Raw genomic sequence first — 15,197 nt, forward strand, 5'->3', positions numbered from 1 at the left:
ATGTTCCTAATATGTTTGGGAATTGGATAGAATGTAAGAGCCGTGTAACATGGCACATGATGACGGTACTGAGAATCATCATGCTTCATTAGAAACTCAACATGTATTACTGTAATATAATGACATTGATCAAGTGTCATTATATTATACTAATTCATGCATCAGTTCCCAACACTACTTCAGAACATTCATATTTTAAATTCGAAGGTTTCAAAATTTAGAAACTAAAATAGTTTCAGATAGCGCGAAGAGATGAATGATTTTAGATAAGAATAGTTATAAAAATATCTCCAGAAATATTGAGGATATTTATAATGAAAGATATGATGATATCTTAGAATATTTAAGATAATGATGATGATGAAGAATATTATCCGCAAAGGTTTTAGAGTAAGGAGCAAGGTACGTACTAAGGATTTCAGCAGGCACTGAATCATTTAGATTCTTTGAAGTCAAACTTATTCTTTGTGATTTGTTCACGGTCTCCTTCATAGTTTCGTATAATCCACTTTTCGATGCTAAATTTCCTATTGAGTGTTTCTAACAATTCCTTCTTTGTCATCACTTTTGGCCATTAAGACCATCTACAATATGCTGCTTCGTCAGCATTTTCAAAGTTAACAGATCTGGGTCATCGGTTATCAAACCAAGGTGGTTTCGGGAGAATTGTGTTTTTAGATGATTAAACGCTGATGGTAATATGGTGGAATATAAAAGGTTCTCCAGTAACGATGAGGAAAGCTAATCGTATATATCAAAGTTATAATAAGGTTGATTCGAACAAAAAATCGAAGTTGGCTTGCTGGAGCTGTGACAAAATTGGCTACTTTGAAAAGAAGTTGTAAGGTTGTTTTTGCTAATAAATGCTAAAGAATTCGTCGCGGTACGTGTTAAACTATGACTTTGGGTTCAAGAGTTTTTCATGTGTATAAATCTTTTCTTCTGTAGATGAAGTGCGGTCGGTTCAACTTCTCGATTGAGGTAATTTCAAGAATCCTGATAGGTTTGTACGCAGATTGTAATCGTCGAGATACAAATGAGGTTTAGGATGAAATCAAGTGGCAAGCTTGAAGAATTGTTTAGTTTCATATGTTATAATCAATATTTTAATTCATTTTAGTTGTCCAAAGTTAGCAGTCCAATAGTCCAATTGTCCAATGGTCCAATAGTCCAATGATTCATATACAGTTTAATATATAATATTCGAATTAATTAATACGTATCGTGACCCGTGTACCGGTCTCAGTATTGATCACAACTCAAACCATATATATATTTTGGAATCAACTCCAACCCTGTATAGCCAACTCCAACATTCACATATAGAGCGTCTATGGTTGTTCTGAAATATATATATATATATATATAGATGGGTCGATATGATAAGTCGAAACCTTGTATTCGTGTCCCGTTATTTAAAGTGCGTAAAATAAATAAATATATATCATGACCCGTGTACAACGTATTGTCTCAGAATTAATCCGACGTATTGTGTACATGTGTCCCGATTTAAAGTGCGTAAAAGTAAATAACAGAAATTAAATAACAATAAATTAAATTGCGATAAATAAAATGTAATACGGAATTAACAGTTAGCTGGGAACAGTTAGCTAGGAACAGTTAGCGTGGATTCTTAGCAATATTTCAATTAATTAGTTCGTTTGTTTCTAACAAATTTTATTTGTCCAATGTTTTTTTTTCATTATGCCACTTGTTGGATTCTGATAGGTCAAAATCCAAATATGAAATTTGAATGGAAATGATTGTTCGGTGGTGAACGGATACGTATATCAGTGGTTGTAAGTAGGATAGTAAATGATTGTTGAATCAGATTCGAAGAATGTACATTGTACCTTATTAATGTGAAATCTAAATATTCTTCGGGTACTACCTACCCGTTAAAATATTTTCATCATTAATAGTTTGTACGAAAGAATTTTTAATTACAATCTTTATGAAAATATACTTACATATATATTTTCTTCGGATGTAATCATGGATTTAATGAGTCAATAAGATATTAAACTTATTTGATTTTTCGTTAATACTAGATTACATGATCTCTAGAACATTAGAGATTACATAATCGCCATGTCGAACGAAGATAAATGAGGTAGAACGATATGTAAAGTGAAGATAATCGATGTAGAACGATATGTAGAAGGAAGATAATCGATGTAGAACGATATGTAGAACGAAGATCATACTCGGAGTTCAGATGGGGATATTGAGGCGTGTGAGGTTGATGTCCGAGGTACAGATTGTGATGTTGAGAGTTATGGCGCGGTTGTGGTTTGGGGTGATAAGAGTACTGTTGATGTTGATGATGGTGGTGCTAATTATGCTGCTGGTGCTGCCGCTGGTGTTTGTAACCTTCGCACCATGTTCTCCAAAGCCGTCACGCGAGCGCGAAGTTCGTTGACTTCTTCTCTTATACCGGGATGATCGGTGGTTCGGACGATCGGATAAATAAGATCTAGAATATGAGATAATATATAGTCGTGACGAGATACTCGGAAAAAAGAGAGAGAAAATGGTTTCTCGAACAGGTTCGCCGGTAAGTGCTTCAGGTTTATCGCCAAGAGGGCAATTTGATAGATGGAAGGGATCTTCGATGTGAAATGATTTTCAGATATCGGATGATATTCTAACTATATAGAATATCTATATATATAGCACTAATGATTTCGTAGACTACGGAGGAATTTACGGCATATGTCAGGCAAGTCTACAGTAACAGATACGCTAAGATATGAATTTTGTCTATACACTATCAATGCAGTAAATGCAGTAAGACGTTTCTAGACTTATGAATGATAAGCCGACAATTTCCTAAGGATGATAAGCAGATGATTTCCTGACTAGAAATGATAAGCAAAACTTTTGACATGTAAACACTGTCGAAGTCCAGACTCACTAATGCATCCTAACAACTTATCAGTTAGACACACTAATGCAGACCTGGTTCGCTAAGACCATCGCTCTGATACCAACTGTAAAGACCCGTCCTAATCCACCTGGACGATGTCATCAACATTTGGTCCCATTGCGAGGTACTGTCCTAAATATGCAGGAATGACTCCAAGTAATATGAGCAAATGCACAGCGGAAGACTTCTTTCATACCTGAGAATAAACATGCTTAAAAGTGTCAACCAAAAGGTTGGTGAGTTCATAGGTTTATCATAACAATCATTTCAATATATTAATAGACCACAAGATTTCATAATCATAAACATAATACACTCGTAAGTGTATGTAAAGCATTCTAAGTGGTTGAGCACTTGGTAACCATACTTAACTATTAATCAACGTCGCATATTCCCTTTATTATGAAATCTCACTACACTGTACCAAGTGTATTCACAAAACGAAGTACTGTGCAACCGTTGAATACTGGTCGTCCAGTCCGGTTGGGGTTGTCAGGCCCGATAGATCTATCAACAGGATTCGCGTTTACAATACCCATGTAAATAGTAGTTACCAAGCTACAGGGAAATATGCCAGTGGTACAACTCAACGTAGAATATATTTTTAAGTACTTGTGTCTATTTTGTAAACATTTATAAAAGCAGCGCATGTATTCTCAGCCCAAAAATATATATGGCAAAAGCAATTAGAAAGGGAGCAAATGAAACTCACCTAATGTATTTTGTAGTAAAAATACATATGACGACATTTGAACAAGTGTGTGTGTGTGTGTGTGTGTGTATATATATATCTTTTATTTGTTAAATTTTGTATTAATACCAAATAATATTAGAAATGATAAAAATAATAATAATGATAATAGAGTTAAGAGTGATACTTTTAATATTAATGATAAAATGATAAAAAAAAATGTTAATTTTTAATGATAATGTACACTATTAATAATAATTCTAAAAGTAATGATTTTACTAATAATAGTAATAATAAAATTAAAAAAAATGATACTTTTGATAATTTTGCTAATAATAATAATTCTAATAATACTTATAATAATTCTATTAATAACAATAATAATAATAATAATAATAATAATAATAATAATAATAATAATAATAATAATAATAATAATAATAATAATAATACCTTTAAATAATCCTTGTGTAAAAAGAATGCCCAAAGCCGGGCTCGAACCCGGGACCTCTTGGTTATCAACCCATTCCCTAACCATCGAACCATTCTATGTCTTTCTATTTTTATAACCATTTTAAATTCTTTTATCTAATATCATAGCTTATATCATCTCCTTCTTCATCAATTTACTCAATCGACCAGGTAATATATCAGATATAGTGTATTTGATAATGCTAAAAACGAACATATATTTCATAGCATTATTCCTCAAGAAAGACAAGCTTTTAGTTGCAATTGTTCTATTTACAAGTGATATTCGTTTGTATAATAAAAGGTGAAGACAAAAGACAGATTCGACGAATTTTAGACGCAAACGACCAAAAAGCTCAAAAGTACAAAAGACAATCAAAAAGGTTCCAATTATTGATAAGAAACGTCTCGAAATTACAAAAGTACAAGATTCAAAACGCAAAGTACAAGATATTAAATTGTACGCGAGGACGTTCGAAAATCCGGAACCGGGACCAGAGTCAACTCTTAACGCTCGACGCAACGGACTAAAAATTACAAGTTAACTATGTATATAAATATAATATAATATATAATTAATTATATTAATTATATATATATTATATTTATAAATAAAAAACCGTCGGCAGAGAAAAACTTCAAGGACTGAGCTGTAAAAGTAACCTCCGCGACTCGCGGAGTTTGAAGAGGTTTTCACCGCGAGTCGCGGAGCCCCAAAATTGAAAACTGCCTATAAAGCCAACCGAATTCTGATCAAAATCATCATCTTTTTCTTCTCTTATCATACGTAAACGATATATATATATATAATTTATATTTTAATTTTAATTATAATTCTAATAATAAGGGTATGTTAGCGAATGTTGTAAGGGTGTAAGTAGAAATTCTGTCCGTGTAACACTACGCTATTTTTAATCATTGTAAGTTATGTTCAACCTTTTTATATTAATGTCTCGTAGCTAAGTTATTATTATGCTTATTTAAAACGAAGTAATCATGATGTTGGGCTAATTACTAAAATTGGGTAATTGAGCTTTGTACCATAATTGGGGTTTGGACAAAAGAACGACACTTGTGGAAATTAGACTATGGGCTATTAATGGGCTTTATATTTGTTTAACTAAATGAAAGTTTGTTAATATTAATATAAAGATTTACAATTGGGCGTCCCTATAAATTACCATATACACTCAATCGGACACGATGGGCGGGGTATTTATACGTACGAATAATCGTTCATTTAACCGGACACGGGAATGGATTAATAGCCACTAGAATAATTAAAACAGGGGTGAAATTACATTCAAGGGTAATTGGTGTAATTGTTAACAAAGTAGTAAAACCTTGGTTTACACGCAGTCGATAACCTGGTGTATTCATTAAACAAAGTATTAAAACCTTGTTACAATTCGAATCCCCAATTAGTTGGAATATTTAACTTCGGGTATAATAATAATTTGACAAGGACACTCGCACTTTATATTTATGACTGATGGACTGTTATGGACAAAAACCAGACGGACATATTAAATAATCCAGGACAAAGGACAATTAACCCATGGGCATAAAACTAAAATCAACACGTCAAACATCATGATTACGAAAGTTTAAATAAGCATAATTCTTTTATTTCATATTTAATTTCCTTTATTTTATATTTAATTGCACTTCTAATTATCGCACTTTTATTTATTGTTATTTAATTGCACTTTTAATTATCGTACTTTTTAATTATCGCAATTTTATTTTATCGCATTTTTATTATTCGCAATTTCATTATCGTTATTTACTTTACGCTTTAATTTAAGTCTTGTATTTATTTTATATTTTACATTAGGTTTTAACTGCGACTAAAATCTTAAAATCGACAAACCGGTCATTAAACGGTAAAAACCCCCCTTTATAATAATAATATTACTTATATATATATTTGTATTTTTATAAAAGTAAACTAATATAGCGTTGAGCTTTGTTTAAAGATTTCCCTGTGGAACGAACCGGACTTACTAAAAACTACACTACTGTACGATTAGGTACACTGCCTATAAGTGTTGTAGCAAGGTTTAAGTATATCCATTCTATAAATAAATAAATATCTTGTGTAAAATTGTATCGTATTTAATAGTATTTTCGCACTAAAAATAATACTATTTTATATACACCTCGCATAACATCAGTATTATTTAAAATGTTGTTTTTACAATATAAAACAGAAACAAATCAAATAGCTTTGTTCAGATTTAATTAAAATCGAATAAAAAAATAAAAAAAAATAACGCTGTAAGACCTACTGTATATCGACTAACTCTAATTCCCATCTTGAATTCTAGTTCGTTTTATTTAAAAGTTATAACATGAAAGAAGTCGTAATTGATTCCTATAAACTATCTGGACCCTCGGTTGATCCCCAAACATCAAAACTAATTCGAATTTTGCTATGAACACTTTGTTTGACTTTTTCAAAAACAAATTTGACTCAAAAATTAGGATTCAATATAGAAGATTAGCAATTGAAACTTTCCAGAAACATTAAGTAAGAGATTCCTAACAAATTGTCATTATTACTTTTTAAAGTTTATTATGAAATCAAGGTTTTTTTTTAAAAAAAACTCCACGAACAGGGCCGTTTCTGTTGTTCTTATTCTTTTATGATTAATTCGCTAGATTTAGGAGTTGTAAATGAATTCTGTGATTTGTATTTGATATTGTGAAGTAGTGTGGTATTACTTATTAACTGAAACGAATTACTTTATAGCAAATTTTAGTCGACAGGTTACCTCAATCAGAAACAGGAGAAGAGAAATAAAGATATAAAAGCAGATAAGGATGGCTACTGAATTTTGTTGTATTATCAAGATTTAATTCGATATGCTACCAATTTGGAGACAACAAACAAATTCGATTACAGTTATAGCTAACGATTTTGTACAGGTTATACCTATTTATATACATTATATTCATATAAATGTATTTATATAACTGTATATGTATATATTTATATATATATATCTGTGTTTATATATCTGTTATATATATATATATATATATATATATATATATATATATATATATATATATATATATATATATATATATATATAATTCTTAATTTTGGAATTTAACAAGTATAAATATATTAATACTATTAATAATTCTAATAATAATATTACTAATAATAATATGATAGATGATCAATAATTATAATAAAAATGATAATTTTTAGTAATAATAATAAATAATCATAACAATAATTAAAATCGTATCTTTAATCATCCTTATAACAATTTTTCTATTTAACATCTTAAATTTAATAGTCATAACTTTCTAACTAAAATCATATCAATAATAATAACATTAATAATACTAATACTGATATTAATATTAATATTAATAGTAATAATGAAATTAATAATATTCTTACATCAATTATTAACTTATTTTATATATGATTATTTATGTAATATTTAATAATCACATAATATATTATATAATAATTTATTGAATATTTATACATTTTATATATTATAATGTTCAATTAATAATAATTATACATAGGATTCATATCTATTTATATATATATAGATTCGTTTTAAATTACAACATAATTATTTTGTATTTTATGTTACATATTTAATTACAAACAATTGTTCATGAATCGTCAGGCATGGTCAAAGGGTAACAGATTATCCGAATATAGATTTTAAACCTTCTAGACTCCACATTACAGATTTTTGCTTATCGTGTCGGAAACATATAAAGATTAAGGTTTAAATTTGGTCGGAAATTTCCGGGTCATTACAGATTATCTCGCAACTTACTCCACCTGGAACACCCCAACTTAATGGAGTTTCTGAAAGGAGGAACCGAACCCTAATGGATATGGTTCAATCTATGATGGCAAGAAGCTCGTTACCTCTATCATTTTGGGGTTATTGTCTATGCTCCGCGACTCGTATTCTAAATATGGTCCCAACCAAGAAAATGGAACGAACTCCTCATGAGATGTGGTTCGAAAAACCTCCATCTCTGTCATACTTAAAGGTATGGGGATGCGAAGCTTATCCTAAGCGTCACGTCCCTAATAAGTTGAAAGCTCGATCCACGAAGTGTATCTTCATAGGATATCCCAAGAATGATATGGGATACTATTTCTATGACCCATCCGAGCAAAATGTATTTGTTACCCGGAAGATGGAATTCCTTGAAATTAAGTTCCTAATGGAAGGTAATAGTGAAAAAAAATAGATCTTGAAGAGGTTCAAGATCAAATAGATGATACAAATTTGGTTGACACTAGCACTCAATATGAAAATGTTGAGAATGATCAAATGGATGATCAAAGTATACAAGACGTTCGCAGATCTGGTAGGATTAGTAACCCTCCTGAGAGATATGGGTTTCTCATGGATGTTTGCTATGTAGTTGATTTGGATGAACCAACAACTACCAAGATGCTTTATCAAGGATTGATAAAGATAAATGGCAGGAAGCCATGAACGCTGAGATGCAATCCATGTATGACAACCAAGTTTGGGAACTTGTTGCACAACCTACTGGCTCAAGGCTAGTTGATTGTAAATGGCTTTTCAAGATGAAAACCGACATACATGGTAACTTGGATACATACAAAGCTAGACTTGTAGCAAAAGGTTTCACTCAAACTCAAGGGGTTGACTATGATGAAACTTTTTCGCCTGTGGCAATGCTAAAGTCTATTAGGATATTATTTGCCATTGCTGCTCATTATGATTATGAAATATGGCAAATGGATGTTAAGACCGCTTTCCTAAATGGATATCTTGAGGAAGATGTCTATATGGTTCAGCCTGAAGGTTTTGTTGATCCGAAATATCCTAAAAAGGTATGCAAGTTAAAGAAGTCAATCTACGAATTGAAACAAGCATACAGAATGTGGAATCATCGTTTTAATGAGGAGGCCAAGAAATTTGGCTTCATTAAAAATGGTGATGAAGCTCGTGTATACAAGAAAGCTAGTGGGAGCACTATCATGTTCCTTGTACTATATGTGGATGATATATTGTTATTTGGAAATGATATTCCGGCAATGCAAGGTGTTAAAACTTGGCTAAGTAAATGCTTCTCCATTAAGGATCTTGGAGAAGCACAATACGTTTTGGGGATTGGGATCTACAGAGATAGATCCAAGAAATTGATAGGTTTGAATCAAAGTGCATACATTGAAAAGATCTTGAAAAGGTTCAAGATGGAGAACTCTAAGAAAGGTTTGGTACCTATTCAAAGAGGAACCCTCCTTAGTTCATCTCAGTACCCCACCACTAAATATGAACATGAGAGAATGAAGAAAGTCCCATATGCGTCTGCCATTGGGTCAATCATGTATGCAATGATATGCACTAGAGCGGATGTGTCATGCCCTCTTAGCCTGACAAGTAAATACCAGAATAACCCAGGAAACAGTCATTGGATTGCTGTCAAAAGTATATTGAAATACCTTAGGAGGACTAAGGATATGTTTCTAATATATGGGTCTGGTGAGGAGGAACTTGCTGTAAAAGGTTACGTGGACGCGAGTTTCCAAACTGATCGAGATGATTCTCGATCACAATCCGGTTATGTCTTCACATTAAATGGAGGTGCGGTCTCTTGGAAGAGTTCAAAACAGGATGTTGTTGCTTTATCCACTACATAGTCGGAGTACATTGCCGCCTCATTGGCAGCTCAGGAAGCTGCATGGATGAAGAAATTCATCGACGACTTAGGAGTAGTCCCTTCCATTCAGGACCTTCTTGAGATCTTTTGTGACAACGAGGGTGCAATTGCTCAAATCAAGGAACCTCGTGCTCACCAAAAGACCCGTCACATTGAGCGGAGATTCAACTACATAAGGATGAAGTTGAAAAGGGAAAGATATGTATTAGAAAAGTTCACACAGATCTTAATATAGCGGATCCACTCACGAAACTCTTGTATGGTGCAAAACATCAAGGGCATGTTAGTGCATTAGGGCTTCGATATTCTAGTGATTGGTTGTGATCTGTTTTGAGTATTGTAACGGAACGAAGTGGTTCAAACTCATTAATATAATTATGGTGTTAATTTATTAATCTTGAGTCAGGTTCCTATTTTGCATATTTTATCCATGAATAAGTAATTATTCTAAATTCCGTAGTCGATCACATTTGTAGGAGCAAATGTGAGGTTTAGATTATTATGAACTTAGATTGGTATACATTCACGGGATGAATGTGGGGCAAGGTTGCAACCAAGGTTCATAGATATTTGTGGGATACAAATAATGGGAGACCCGCCCTCAACATTTACTAAATGGAGCCTTTGTGGTTGATCACATGTAATCTTGAGTAAAGGCGAATATCATTGTATCCTCTGACATGAGATACATATTGGGTTCAGATATTCATTAAGTATTATGCCTTGATTCTTTCCTTCGCTATTCTAAAATATGGTAGTTCATAAGGAAGAGCTCAGGTATGATACAAAGTATATATCTAGGACGTATGTAGTCAAGATGGAATTTGTCCCTCTTATTCGTTGAAAGTCAGATGTCTAAGGCCTGATAAAGTTAAATCTAGAAGAGAGTGATCACTTTGTATCTCTTGGATTTAACATGACATCTAGGACAAAAGGATGTGATGAAAGATTCACCTATTCATATTCGAGATGGGAACTCGAAAGGGATGATGTTATTGAATGGCACAAAGTCATAACATATTGGGAGTGATGGACGGTCGTTAGGTGGTATCCATCACTTGCATTAATTTCTTATGTTTCTCGTGCAAGTGGGATATTGAAGGTATTTCGTATGCCCAAGAGACATATTAAATTAACGTGGCTAATATGTTTTGATCCAAGTCGGGTCATACCCAATAACAAGCTTACCTGTAGTGACCCGTCCTAATCCATCTGGACGAAGTCTTCAACAGTTGGTCCCATTGCGAGGTTCTGACCTCTATATGCCATGAACGACTTCATGTAATATCTTTAAAATGAGCATATGCACAGCGGAAGATTTCTTTCATATCTGAGAATAAACATGTTTTAAAAGTGTCAACCAAAAGGTTGGTGAGTTCATAGGTTTATTGTAAACAATAAAATTCATCATTTTGATAGACCACAAGATTTAAATCCTGCATGGTACAAATGGGCCCGAATCCTATACCCACCTGTAATGTACATGCAATATCTTTTAAATACAGTACACCTTTCTCGTGTATGAAATCATCTTTCATAAATCTTAGTAACCGTACACATATCTCGTGCACAAAAATAACATACACATAACCTATGTATTAAATCATTCTCTCGATACATAACATTCACTTTTCATTTGCTTTCATAGCTTGTCTTGGTAACCGACCTTAAACTTTTATGTACATGCGATATCTTTTATGCTTATTTAAACTTCCGTAATCATGATGTTTGACGTGTTGATTTTAGTTTTATGCCCATGGGTTAATTGTCCTTTGTCCTGGATTATTTAATATGTCCGTCTGGTTTTTGTCCATAACAGTCCATCAGTCATAAATATAAAGTGCGAGTATCCTCGTCAAATTATCCTTATACCCGAAGTTAAATATTCCACTAATTGGGGACTTAAACTGTAACAAGATTTTAATACTTTGTTTAATAATTACACCAGGATGTCGACTGAGTGTAACCCAAGGTTTTAATATTTTGTTATCAATTATACCAAGTGTCCTTGTACACAATTTCACCCCTGTTTTAATTATTCTAGTGACTATTAATCCATTCCCGTGTCCGGTTAAATGAACGATTATTCGTACATAAAAATACCCCGCCCATCGTGTCCGATTGAGTGTATATGGTAATTTATAGGGACGCCCAATTGTAAATCTTTATATTAACATTAACAAACTATCATTTAGTTAAACAAATATAAAGCCCATTAATAGCCCATAGTCTAATTTCCACAAGTGTCGTTCTTTTGTCCAAACCCCAATTATGGTACAAAGCCCAATTACCCAATTTTAGTAATTAGCCCAACATCATGATTACTTCGTTTTAAATAAGCATAATAATAACTTAGCTACGAGACATTAATATAAAAAGGTTGAACATAACTTACAATGATTAAAAATAGCGTAGCGTTACACGGACAGAATTTCGACTTACACCCTTACAACATTCGCTAACATACCCTTATTATTAGAATTAAAATTAAAATTAAAATTAAAATTAAAATTATAATATAAATATAAATATATACGTTTAGATTGAGAGAAGATGAAAAAAAAAAGATGATTAAAATGATCAGAATTCGGTTGGCTTTATAGGTAGTTTCTCATTTTGGGGCTCCGCGACTCGCGGCATTTTTGGCCTTCAAACTCCGCGAGTCGCGGAGATTGAAATTACAGCTCAGTCCCTTTTGGAGTCTTTCTTGCCGACGGTTTTAATTATAAATATAATATATTAAATAATTATAAGAATTATTTAAATATTATATTTATGTGCATAGTTGACTTGTAATTTTTAGTCCGTTGCGTCGAGCGTTGAGAGTTGACTCTGGTCCCGGTTCCGGATTTTCGAACGTCCTTGCGTACAATTTAATATCTTGTACTTTGCGTTTTGAATCTTGTACTCTTGTAATTTCGAGACGTTTCTTATCAATAATTGGAACCTCTTTGATTGTCTTTTGTACTTTTGAGCTTTTTGGTCGTTTGCGTCTTCAATTCGTCGAATCTGTCTTTTGTCTTCACCTTTTATTTTTTTAAACGAATATCACTTGTAAATAGAACAATTGTAACTAAAAGCTTGTCTTTCTTGAGGAATAATGCTATGAAATATATGTTCGTTTTTAGCATTATCAAATATTCCCACACTTGAGCGTTGCTTGTCCTCAAGCAATATCGTCTTGAAATACTAGAATCACTTCTTTATTCTTCACACTTTGTACATCAGTGATTTCTATACGGTGGTATAAACAATGGTAGTAATGATATGTTTTACAGTCCCACATGACTATAAAAATTTAGATCCATTAAGGAAATTGGATCTTTATGAAAACATTTGATCTTTTAAAAATTAAATCTAGTTTTTACCCTAGATAAGTTTTCCGGAATAACCCTTTACCGGTGTTTGCAAAATATTTTTGTGGGTTTGGTGGGTTTCAGATTTGAAAATTTTAGCTCAAAACTTACGGTTTTGTGTCACCCACTTGCTAACCTTGTATTTGGAAAGCAACACGTCCAGTTTACTTGTCCCGTATATTACCTTTCGGTAAACTACCGTCCGGTTGTAAAGGAAAGCGTTGAACAAGCAACTGTTAAGGCAATGTCCCCTGACATGATTTTAATTATGGTCTATAACGTGTCGGACGCAATTACTATCCTTTGTAGGAGCAATAGTAAAGCTCACCCTTATAATTTTTCGGTCTGGCACAAGGTCTTGTCTTTGACCATGCTATGCAACCACCGTTCTTACGGTTGACACCCGATTTGGTTCAGGTGACCTAATGAATTCCAGGTGAATTCCTAGGATTTTACGTTCAATGGTAATGAACGCTTTGAAAATAGGGTTTTCAGAAAATAAATCGGTTTGTAATTTTTTTATCAAAATATTTTCTTGTTCAAGCTCGAGTTTAGATATCATTGAATTCCATGAGTTTGTAATTCTCAATCTTTAAGGTCAATCTCTAGGATTGAGTAATATCAGGCTTAAAAGCTGATTTTTAATCTTTAAGGAGATTATCCTTTCTGGGGATCTGATTCATTAGTCTTATCCAGCTAATTTGCATGGTGCCCCCCCATTTTACGAGATAAATCCTTCTCATGGTTAGGATAAATCTGACCACTTGGCGACCCTGTTTAATGCTGAGGTCCGTGGATTTTCTGCTGATTTTAGTGATGACTTTTCTAGATTTTTTGTCAACCTACAGCTGGTCTGGACGACAACTTCATGACCTAAATCAAGAAGCGCGTTTCTTTTTTCGGAAGACTTTACTTCCTTTTAATGATGGAATTGATTCATCGTGTAGATCCATCTTTCTTTTCTTTCATCGGGTAAAATAGTTTAGTTTAGTCCAAAGCAAAAGTATTTTCAGTTATTTGTTACAGATATATGTGACATATGTTTAAGATAACTTGGTAAATTTTCCCACACTTGGCTTTTATTTTCCTTTTTATCGTCCTCTATTCCATTTTAAATGAATTTTAACATTTTGGTTTGTTTCTAAATTTATGTCCTTTCCGAGGTAACAATAATTTCGGTGTTAAAACCTAGTTTTATCGTTCATAAATATGTATAAACATGATTTTGAGTTCATTTAATTGAAAATTTTTTTTTTAAAATTTTTACTAGAATTGGGTAGTCAGTATATAAGACTAGGGCTGTTCTTTATTATCAGAGAGCACTAGATTCTAATACAACTACTGCTTTACTAGTATTTTTAATGGTAACCAAGTGTATAAAGTAAAAAATTTTAAAATCCGAAAGAATTTAACCCCTTCCCACACTTAAGATCTTGCAATGCCCTCATTTGCAAGAAATCAGTAACAATTTAAATTATTGTGGGTGATTTGTGTGAAAATGATTAAATTTTTACCAAAGTTTCCAAATATATTGGCGTTTGTTTGCTGAATGATAAATGGTGCACCTCATTTGTTCATTCCGTCTTGTTGTTATTTCACATATATTTTGCATCTTGTCGTCAAAATTAGTTGCTTTTGCTGAACTTAATGCCAGTCTTTGAAAATGCGTTGTTTTACCCTGTTGTGTACATAAGATAAACTGCAAACATATATACATATTTTTGAAGTTTGGTATATTACCCCACATTCAAAAATTATTAAAATCTAAGAATAAAAGTTAGATAATTATAAAAATGATTACAATATTAACAAAAGTATTAAACGTATCAATCATTACAAATTACAAAATAAAAATTAATAAGTAGACTAGGGATGATATTGATACCAATAGGGGTTCCAGGCATAACCATATGTGCTATAGAATGCTTCGGCAGGGTTATACGTAGGATACGGTGGTTGCATCTCTATAGACCAGGGAGGGAAGATGGGTTTTGGTGTAGGAATATAGTTTCGACCTATATGTTGGCAATGAGCTATGATTTGGTTTTGATGAACTTGC

This window comes from Rutidosis leptorrhynchoides, chromosome 7, assembly GCF_046630445.1.
Source record: "Rutidosis leptorrhynchoides isolate AG116_Rl617_1_P2 chromosome 7, CSIRO_AGI_Rlap_v1, whole genome shotgun sequence".
NCBI lineage: Eukaryota > Viridiplantae > Streptophyta > Magnoliopsida > Asterales > Asteraceae > Rutidosis > Rutidosis leptorrhynchoides.